Source organism: Numida meleagris, chromosome 9 (assembly GCF_002078875.1).
Source record: "Numida meleagris isolate 19003 breed g44 Domestic line chromosome 9, NumMel1.0, whole genome shotgun sequence".
NCBI lineage: Eukaryota > Metazoa > Chordata > Aves > Galliformes > Numididae > Numida > Numida meleagris.
The window spans coordinates 9872833-9883130 of record NC_034417.1 but is presented as its reverse complement, the minus strand read 5'-3'; the positions used below and the strand labels follow the sequence as shown (position 1 = coordinate 9883130).

Here is a 10298-nt window from a genome sequence, read left to right as displayed (position 1 = left end):
CTAAATTTCTGGTGACCTTTAATGTTGCCCATAAGCGCAAGCCCACTTCCCCTTTGGTGAAGGAGGGGTTTGTCATCATCAGTGGGAGAGAAATGAGGCCACGAGAGGTGGCTTGTGCCTATACAAACATGAGCTGTGGTTGAGTTTGAGGTCCAAATTCCCATCTCTAAGCTGAGGAAATAGCTGTGGCCTTGCGTGCAGGGTAAAAATGTTTTCTGGTTGTCCTCTAAACCTATGGGGAGGCTCTTTTTTCAATGCTGAGTGGCTTTTTTGGTTTGTTCAAACATTTCCCGCAAATAGCACAAGATTTATTAACAATAAAGAAACTCCAAAATAAAATAAAAAAGCCAACACTTAAACTCCTATTTAAGTGGTACGTGAACAGGTGTTTAAACCACTTTATCAGATTAACCCATTCCTTGGGCTTGCCCAGAAACCTTTGCTGGGTGAAGAAAATGTGCATCTGTGGAAAAACATGTTCCTTGCTAACCTAATATTTAATGTATCTTTTGTTGCACTGTCAACTTCAGAGAGCTCTGAATCTGCTGAGGAGATGTTTATCCACATCTTTTTTTATTTTTTTATTTTTAAGTAGTATCATTATCAAAGCAACAGCTGTCCCATTTGAAAATCTATTTAATTTATGAAAGAATGAGGCAAGCTTCTTGAATTCAGGTTATAATTTACAAATATTAGTACCTACAAAAATATATTGTGTTTTTTTTTAAGAAGAAATTTCATGCTTGTATTTTTGTTTCTTACAGAGAATTTGCAAAAAAGTTTTTAATGTGAATGTGCGGAGTTGTTTCTTATGGGTTGGTAAATCATATTCATGCAAGGTAATCTCCCCGAGCTCTAGTTAAGGGATCACTTTCTAGAGATAATGTAAAAACAAATAATTACAAAAATACATTTAGATCAATAACAGTACGACTTGTAAATATACTATTGCAAATGTGGCAGGGGATCTAGTACCAGTTCTAAAAGCTTCTTCTCTGATGAAAACTTTGTGCTCCTACTCATGAGAGAGAACAAGCAGTGAAATAATGACAGTGTTGTTGTGCAGAGAGAGATAATGTCCACGTGTGTATGTAGGTAGGATTATAAATGTAGGGAGCTGAGAAGATCATCTCTCTTGCGATGAAAGTCTGGGAGCTGGGCTCGCTTAGCCTGGAGAGGAGGAGGCTCAAGGATCATTTTGTCAATGTATGTAAGGGGAGGATGTAAAGAAGTCTGAACCAGGCTCTTCTTAGTGAGGCCCAGTGGTGTGACAGGAGGCAATGGGTGCATACCAAAACATTCCATGTGGTCATGGAACTGAAGCCTTCAGTGACTGCTGTAGGAAGTGTTGGAGTACTGGGGTTGGCAGGAGATGACCCTCTGCTGGCACCTGAGGGGCCTTTTGGGTCTTAATTGTATGGTGGTTGGAGTGAACTAGAAAACGTGCTTCTCTAGCAAGTTGGTTGCTTTGATGGAATGGGGAGTAGAGTGGTTTTGAATGGGACTGTGTGCTCAAATGTGAGCAGATGCGTAATAGTTGAAGTACATTTATAGAATTTTACTGCTACCACCTGCTGGAAAATGTTCAGGTATTCTGTAATTGTAATCAGTAATATGTTTTGTGCATCTTCTTCATGAGTAAGTAAGAGCAGAAGTGGGAATGGTTTTAGTGTGAAAAACTAAAAAAGTATTTAACATGAGGCAGCTGATATTTTTGCTCTAATGAACACGTGCTTCGGCAGGATAGAGAAAAATGGGGCTAGGGTATGGATGCTGGAAGTAGTAACTGAATATATTGTGTAATTCTTGACTTGTCAAATAGAAAAACCAGAATGGACTGCAGCGATGGACAAGAAGCTCCATATGTGGCTGCGTGTCAAAGCCTCTCTGAAAATTTGAGAGAAGAGAAGCATTCTGTATGGGAATCAGTACAACAAGTCAGTTGATAAGTCTGATTGATTTATTCATTTCAATTATTGTTGTTCTCTGCATTTTTTTTCTTAAAGTAACTTTTGTAGGCAAAAACAACTGACTAACTTCTTGAAGGGCAGGTTAAACTGCTCTGGAGCACAGTGTACGTCAGCAAGCTGAAGATGTGGTTTTGTTGTTTCGTTCCTTTTATAGCTTTGCTTCTTGGTCCTGAATAAATGATACCTCCGAAGTGCTCTCGTGTTCTCAAAGATGGCAACTATTTTAGAACGAATGGAGCCGCCTTATTTTGGTGTGGTGATTCAGATGTGCTCCTAACAGTTTGAAAGCACTGGGTAAGTTTTTATCAGCCCTGAAAATCTCTACAAAGTACAGAAGCTGTGAGTTCTCAGCAGTTAAATGTTCTTTTAGCTCCCACTGGGAAGGCGGGGGAGTGAGTGAAGGGCTGTGTGGTGCTTAGCCGCCTGCTGGGTTAAACCACAACAGACTGCTATATGCTTTCATATGAAAATTACATTCCTTAATCCTAGTTTATGTTGTTAATTTAATAAATGAGATTGATTACTCATTTGCCACTGTACATATTGACTATGAAGTCCGTATGAGCTAGTAAGTGTAGTCAAGCAGTCTGCGACCACTGTTTTTTGCCCTCAACAAAATTCAAAATGTAGTTCCAAGCCGAAGAGTTGTTATGTAATGTGACCTGCTTGTTTCTTACACACCAGTGAACGCTGGACAAATTTTCTGCTCAGGTGCACCTTCTGCATGTTTCATGCTTTGCTGCGTTCTTTCTGCAGAATGGCATACTTGACCTGGAAGAGATCAGTGTTGCCAAAAGCAGTGCCTTAAATGTTCTTTCTTTCTAAGTCATCTCCCTTGGGAGATCTACTTAATGCGCTTCATTACTGCCATCTGTAAAAATGACAAATGACTTAGGGGTACTGATGCAGGATATACTGTAAGAACTGTAGTCAAGAAGAGGATATGTTTTTTGTTTGCAACATTAACTTCTCTCTATACCTGTTTATACAATAATCTTGAACCCTGATCATCTTGCTTTGGAGCTGATGAATCGGAAGTGGTAGTGTTATTCTGTTTGTGTCCGGTTGCTTGATGACTTTTATGAACACATAGGCAGATGATGAATCATTTCAGTGATGTCTTCTGTGTAGTAAAACAGGGTTGTGTGTTCTCACCTGGATTTTAATGCAGATATCTGAGAGCAGGTTTTGAATGCCTGGTACCAGTCTTGCATGCTATTTAGGGAGGAATCTCAGCATGGTAAATTTGCAGATTATTCTTCCAAAGCTCTCTGTCCTATGACAAATCTATCTGGTAAATTTTCCTTTACCTCTTTTTGGTGCAGTTCGTCTCTTAAAAAGAGGTTGCTAGAAAAAATGTTTAGGTGAGTAACTGTAGTCTCATAAGCGTTACGTGGTGTAAATCTCTTCTGTGAATTCCAGTGTTGTAAACAAATGAAGTCTTTACAGAGCAGAAATAAAACCATGATTTTGGTGCAGGCATTCTATTTCATCTGTGCCTGCCAATCTCTAGAGGAAGTTGTACTAAATCATTTTTTCTTTTCCTTAGAAGAAAGAGCAAGGCATTGATAGGTTAGAAGAAGAATGGCAAAGTAGGCTGGAAGAAATAAAAAAAAAAAAAAAACCAACATACAAACAAACCTGTGTTTGAATGTAAGGACGGCAGCAGCCAAACAGGCAGAGTAACACGTGTGAGTGATGCTTCAAATGAAGAGTTAGCAAGGATTGTTGAGGATCAGAAGCTGCAGATCTAGAGGGCGCTGAGAGAAAATATGGGCACTGAAGAGGTCTTAAAAGAGATTGAAATAGAACTGGGAAGTAAATATTGTAGACATCTTGTCGGCCAGGTAACAAATAATTGTTCTCTTTGTCTAGAGCCTCCTTTATAAAAAAAACAAAAAAAACTTCTGATAAAGCCATAGCCCATAGCTTGCTTTTTCTAGTGTAACTTGACCATAGTTGGTTGAGCTTTGCATAAATTTTGAGCATAACTGAACAAAGCAAACTAGCTGTTTATACCTTTTTGGTGGAAATAATACAGTCTAATACTCACCATTTTGGTATCTTTTTGCCTCAAGAAATGCAGGAGATGCAGCTAGTCTGATATTGTTAATTTCTGTAAAACTTAGGTTATCCAAACTGAACTCTGTTCTTTCACTGCCATGTGGAAGTAATAATGAAAACGTTCCCAGTGGTGGTTACTGAAGCAAGTTGTGTTGTTTGTTTTTTTATCTGTTTACAGGTTGAGGCAGCTTTAACTCAGGCTATGTTGCTGCAGGAAGTATCAGACCTCAGAGAGTACAAAGCAAATCTAGAGATGGAACAAGAGGAGTAGGAAAGGGAACAGAGACTGCAGCAAAGCAGGTAGCAGAAAATAAATGTAGTTCTGAACAGTTCAGACTTTGAAATCCTATATAGAATCAGTGAATTTATGTATGTGGGGAATCAAATAATTAAGGAATGATGTACTGGTGAAGATGTGTTCTAGTTTTCTCCTACTATAAAATATCCACCTAATCCAGTAATTTTGGGGAATACATTGTCTGCAGACATCTATAACAAGACAATTAGGACTGTGAGACAGGGCTGAATCCATGGCTAGCTATTGAAAGGATGCAACAACGTGCAAATATGAGACTCTGAATATCTGTAGAAGAGGAAAACCAGGTTAGGAATGTTGGTTTTTAAAGCCCAGATTGATCTGTTAAGGAGATACATTCACAATCTTAAGTTGGGAGCGTATGAAAAGCTTGTTGTCTCTTAGGCATGTAGTTCTGTAATTGAGGAATGTTTTGTTTATCTTCCTGAATAAATATCATCCGCTACGCCTTCTGTAGACTCTTAATTTTCTGTCCGGCCTCACTGCTGTTCCAAAGTCAAACTCTGGGTGTTACCAGGTAGTGCTATTGCAGGGAGTTACACTTAGTAACCATTCTCTATGCTGGAGTACCCATTCCCATCCCTATTTGAGCTGCTCTCTTCAGTTCTAGTGCAGGACTAATACTGCTGGGATGCGAGAATCAGAGCTAATACCCAAATCCATTGGGTTGCTTGTTTTTCTTCATACTGGCTTTAATAAATAATATGTTGTGGAACACGTTGTTTGGCTCTTTGCTGGATTTTCAGACAGTGTTTTTTCAATTGCAGAAAAATGAAGATCTACTGAGTAATACCAATAAAAAAGCATGCTCTTGCATGCAAGGAGGCGATGGAGAAACCGGGGATGTGTCAGGACCTCCCTTGTACAACACTGGACAGGAAGCAGCAACACAAAGAAGGCTGAGGAGTTGGCAGAAGAGTGGAACAGATGGAGGTATTGGGTTTGTTTTCATTCTGACAGTGCTGTATGTACCCAACTAGGCCTGACAGTAGCACTGAGCTTGTGAACATTTGGATGACAGAGGGAGATGTAGTTGTTCTGAGTGTAAGGTTGTAGATGGAGGAGCAGTTCCACCTTTGGTGCTTGAAAGTTTGTGTGCAAGCCAGCGCTGAGCCTGGTGAGCAGGGTGCGTCTGAATGGTGCCTTGGAGTGGGGAACTACTAAAGCAGAGCTTTGAAGACCAGATACTACTGCTTGCTACGGTTGTCAGGCAATACAAGGAATTGCGCCTTGTCATCCAGGACGCTGTTGTGTCAGGAATGTTTCTTCAGCTGGCACGGTAGCTTCTCCAGTTCTTTTGTGGAAGAGTTTAGTAGCTGAGGAAACGTGAATTCCTGAGGCGATGCTTCTCTTCCTCCTCCCTGCTCCCTCCTGCTCCCAGCCCATGAAATGTGCCTATGGTTGAGCGCTGTAGCTCTTCCCAGAGCTGTCCCGTGCGGTACGGCAAGAGCGGGGAGTGTGTAGGTGGGGAAGAACTTCATGGGAGGCACGGAAATGTCTCTGGGGCTTTCAGTGTAGTGTAAGTTCTTGTGCAACCAAAAAGCATAAAGGGAGAAAGCCCAAGAGAGTCTTTGGCTTTGTGCCTGTAACGCGGCTTGAATTCCTTCACCACCAAAATAACAAACCATCTATTAAATGCAAAACAATGCAGGCGGCGCAGCCCTTGTGCCTCTCGAGCTCCCTGTGCTGGCTGTAGAAAGCAGCCGTTGCTCTGCTGGAAGTAGCCCAGTCTTTGTGAATTTCTTCACTTAACTGGACCCAGCCGCGTGTGAGTCTTCCCAGCTGGGAGAGTTTCCTTCAGCTGACTCCAACAGGCCCTGTTTGGCTGTTGGCTTTAAAACTGAATAAATTAGTGGATAGATAAGTGGCAGTTCCACCTCCAAGTGTCGCATAGCTGCCTGTTTTGAGACCTCTGCGTAGGACTGTTGTCGGGAGTGTGCTGAGTCTGTGAAGGCTCAGTGACTTGACTGGAGCTGCTGCAGGTTCTGTAAGTGGCATCCAGGTTCTTGTGATTACTTGAATGGGACTGATACATGGTATGCTTTCCTTAGCACAGGCTGGAAATAGCAAGGTTGGGTGTGATTCATTTGGGGCCCATAGGTGATGTGTGAGTTGGCCTGGGAGTCTGACAGCCAAGTCGCCTAAGTACTCCCTGTTGATTACTTACAGGACGGAATGTCTCTGTAGTCTTGGACAAGCTTCATTGTGAGGGATGAAGCCTTCTTTTGCTGTCCCTGCTTTGTTGCACTAATTCCTGTGTTTTTTTTAATGGTATAAGCCCTGGATGTACCAACCAGCATTCGTTCCGAACGCGTTGTCATGGTTTTCTGTTTTTCTGTTATTGGTATTCAGCATCATAACATCATGTAGTGGATGTACCTAGTTCTCAGAAGAGAAGGACTACTACAGTCCCCACAGTACTTTGCTCCTCTGTTACCATTTTCCAGCCGGAGGGAAAAGATAAAAGCTCGCAGTATAAAAACTTGCAGATCACGAGACCTTGTCCCTTTTTCCGCCGTCTCTCGTCTTGGCAGCACCTCGCTCTCCAGCCGTCTTATCGTCGGTAGTAGAGTAAGGCCTACCTTGATTTTGGGACATTCTCTCTCTCTGTATTGGATTTATCAGCTTAAATTGTAATTATATTGTATTACAGTGTGTTGTTTTGCATTCCGATATCTTATTTAGTAAATTAGTTTGTTTCTCCTCAGATTGTTGCCACTGTTCTTTGCTCTCAGGACCATCTCCTTACCCTTTTTCCCTTTTCCCTTTTCACGGGGTGTGGACCCGTGGATCCCCTGTCCCCTTCGTCACAGAACTGGGCCGAATGCCCATAAACCGTTGACACGCGTGCACCTTGTGTTTTCTATGAGCTAAATGCTGCCGTAGGTGCAGAGTGAGCCAATTAGCTTGCTGTGTCCGATGTTATGTACAGGCTGGCTCTGGGTCTTTCAGCAGCATAGAGCCTGCGGACAACAGTGGGTGTGTAGATTTGGGCTGAAGGCCCAAACTGGTTGCACGATTGTACCCAAATTGTGTTGGTTAATGTCTCAGCGTCTGGATGGAGATCAGTGACGAGTCCCTCAGGGGTTCAGTGCTGGGACCAGTGCTGTTTAATATCTTCATCAGTGACAATGACAGCGGGATTTTGTGTGCCCTCAGCTAGTTTGTGGGTGACGTCGTGCTGCATGGTTCAGTCAATATGCCTGAGGGATGGGATGCCATCCAGGGAGACCTAGACAGTCTCGAGCAGTGAGGCCAGGTGAATGTCATGAGGTTCAAGAAATCAAAGTGCAATCTTGGTTGCAGCAACTCCCACCATCAATACAAGCTGAGGGGCGAAAGAATTGAGCACAGCCCTGTGGAAAAGGACTTAGGGGTACCGATGGATGGTAAGCTAGACATGAGCCAGCAGTATGTCCTCACAGCCCAGAAAGCCAACCATATCCTGGACTGCAGCAAAAGAAGCGTGTCCAGCAGATAAAGGGAGGTGATCCTGCCCCTCCTCTCTGCGCTGGTGAGATCTCACCTGGAGTACTGCATCCAGATGTGGAGTCCTTGGTACAAGAGAGACATGGGCCTGATGTAGCACATCCGGAGGAGGGCCACAAAAATGATCCTAGGGATGGAACACCTCCTGTGTGAGGACAAGCTGAGGGAGCTGAGGCTGTTCAGCGTGGAGAAGAGGAAGTTCTGGGTGGACCTTATAGCAGCCTTTTAGTATCTAAAGGAGAGGCTATAAGAAAGAAAGAAACTCTTCAGCTGGGTCTGTTGTGATAGGACAAAGGGAAGAGGTTTCAAACTAAAAGAGGAGAGATTTAGACTGGATATAAGGAATAAGTTATTTTATGATAAGGATAGTTAAGCACTGGCACAGGTTGCCCAAGAGAGGTGGTGGAAGCCCCATCCCTGGAGACACTCGAGTTCAGGCTGGACTGGACTCTGAATCACCTGATCAGCTGTGGATGTCCTGTTCATTGCAGGGGAGTTGCACTAGCCAATCTTTAAAGGTCCTTTCTAACTCAGGTGATTCTATGATGAAAATGCAGGTGTATTATTTAAAAAGGCCCAACACCCATCTTTTTATTTTTTTCTTCCATTGTTAATGTTTCTTGCATTTGATCTGCTTTGCTCCCTCCTGTTCTAGCTCTGCTGTTAAATTCTGACCTGCCAACTGGAGTAGAGTACTCAAGAAGAGATTGCCTGTCTCAAACTAGGCAAAGCCATATAGAAAACAAATCTTGTGGTGAAAATATTATTGAGGAAGCTAATGATAAAGGTGTTCAGAAATGTTTACCACGTGACTTGAAACAATTTGATATAATGCAAACTGAAACAGAATGTAGGCTTCATGAAACAGAAACTTCAAATATGCATATTGGGAATAAAAATAAAGATGACTTTTGAAGTGATACATACTGCGCAGTGTGTCCTCACATCAAGTCATTTTTCACTGTAGAAAACATCGTTTCTTAGAGGAAATTTACTAATGACAATGGAAATATCCTCAGTACAAAAAGAGGCACTAATTTCTGCAGCCGTTAACAAACCAAGAGCATAGTTCATCAGCAGTTCCTAGTTTGAAAGGAATAAAATACTGAAATAAAAAGAAATGGAGAAAAAATGCTTTACTGAGTCCATTTCATGACCAGTGTTACTCAATTAGACACTGCTCCATGACAAAATTCTGTGTGCTCAACTGATAGATTTCTGTTTACCTTTTCCTTTAAGAGGAAAAGAGTGCAGGATCCAGGAGGAATCTTAGAGAGAAAAACGCACTTAGCTTCCCTTACAAAAATGTCCTGCTTGTTGATATTTCAGGCCAGCTGGCCTGAAATGGCAGAATGCGTTATGGCTCTTGGTCAGCAAGACTGTTTTGTGAGTGGAGACTTGGTCAGGTGGTCGGATGAGAGCTCTAAATTTCTGGTGACCTTTAATGTTGCCCATAAGCGCAAGCCCACTTCCCCTTTGGTGAAGGAGGGGTTTGTCATCATCAGTGGGAGAGAAATGAGGCCACGAGAGGTGGCTTGTGCCTATACAAACATGAGCTGTGGTTGAGTTTGAGGTCCAAATTCCCATCTCTAAGCTGAGGAAATAGCTGTGGCCTTGCGTGCAGGGTAAAAATGTTTTCTGGTTGTCCTCTAAACCTATGGGGAAGCTCTTTTTTCAATGCTGAGTGGCTTTTTTGGTTTGTTCAAACATTTCCCCCACATAGCACAAGGCAAAAAAGAAGTACGTTTATTCCTGTTTAAGTGGTACTTGAACAGGTGTTTAAGTCAATTTATCATAGTAACCCGTTCCTTGGGTTTGCCCAGAAGCCTTTGCTTGAAGAAAATGTGCATCTGCAGAAGAAAACATGTTCTGTGATTTTAGAGCTGAATGAAACACATGGTGATCCCAGTCGTACTAAATGTTTGAGTAGTCAGTATTTTTGCATGTATTTCCTTTGGGAGCTGAGGTCCCACAGTGATGAGAACGGATCTTCTGTATTGCTGACAGCTCTGGAGAAAGGCAAGGGTGCAGCAAGTCCCAGCCACCAGGAGGAAAGCAGGTGGTGGTTTCTTCAGGAGGCTCCATAACCTGTTATAAGGACTGGTAGAAGATGTTAAGCAGATTGGTGAAAGAGGAAGGAGGGGAAGAAAAATTGTTCTAATCACCCTTACTGAGGGGGATGATGTCGAAATCTAGACAGTTGCTGTTTTGTTTTTATCACATCCTAGTACCATGCTACATCAGTGACCAAAACATCAATGCATGTGTGAGAACACAGATGTAGATTACAATAATCAGTTAAATCCTTGCTCACCTTAAGTTTATTGTTTGTCTCCAGAGAATTCTGAGGCTGCTAATGGAATTTTAATTTTTCCATAAAGAAAATCAACTCCAGAGGCTTGAAGGAAAGCTCCATACTCAAGCAGCACCAGTCATCCCCTGGTAGGTAAAGCTGCAGG

General features: G+C 42.4%; 1 long non-coding RNA gene across 1 annotated transcript; it reads left to right on the top strand.

The window, feature by feature from the left end:
• On the top strand, positions 950-5255 carry LOC110403709. Its single transcript, XR_002441803.1, has 3 exons — positions 950-1937; positions 2125-2264; positions 5118-5255. It is a non-coding gene; the product is annotated as an uncharacterized LOC110403709 (long non-coding RNA).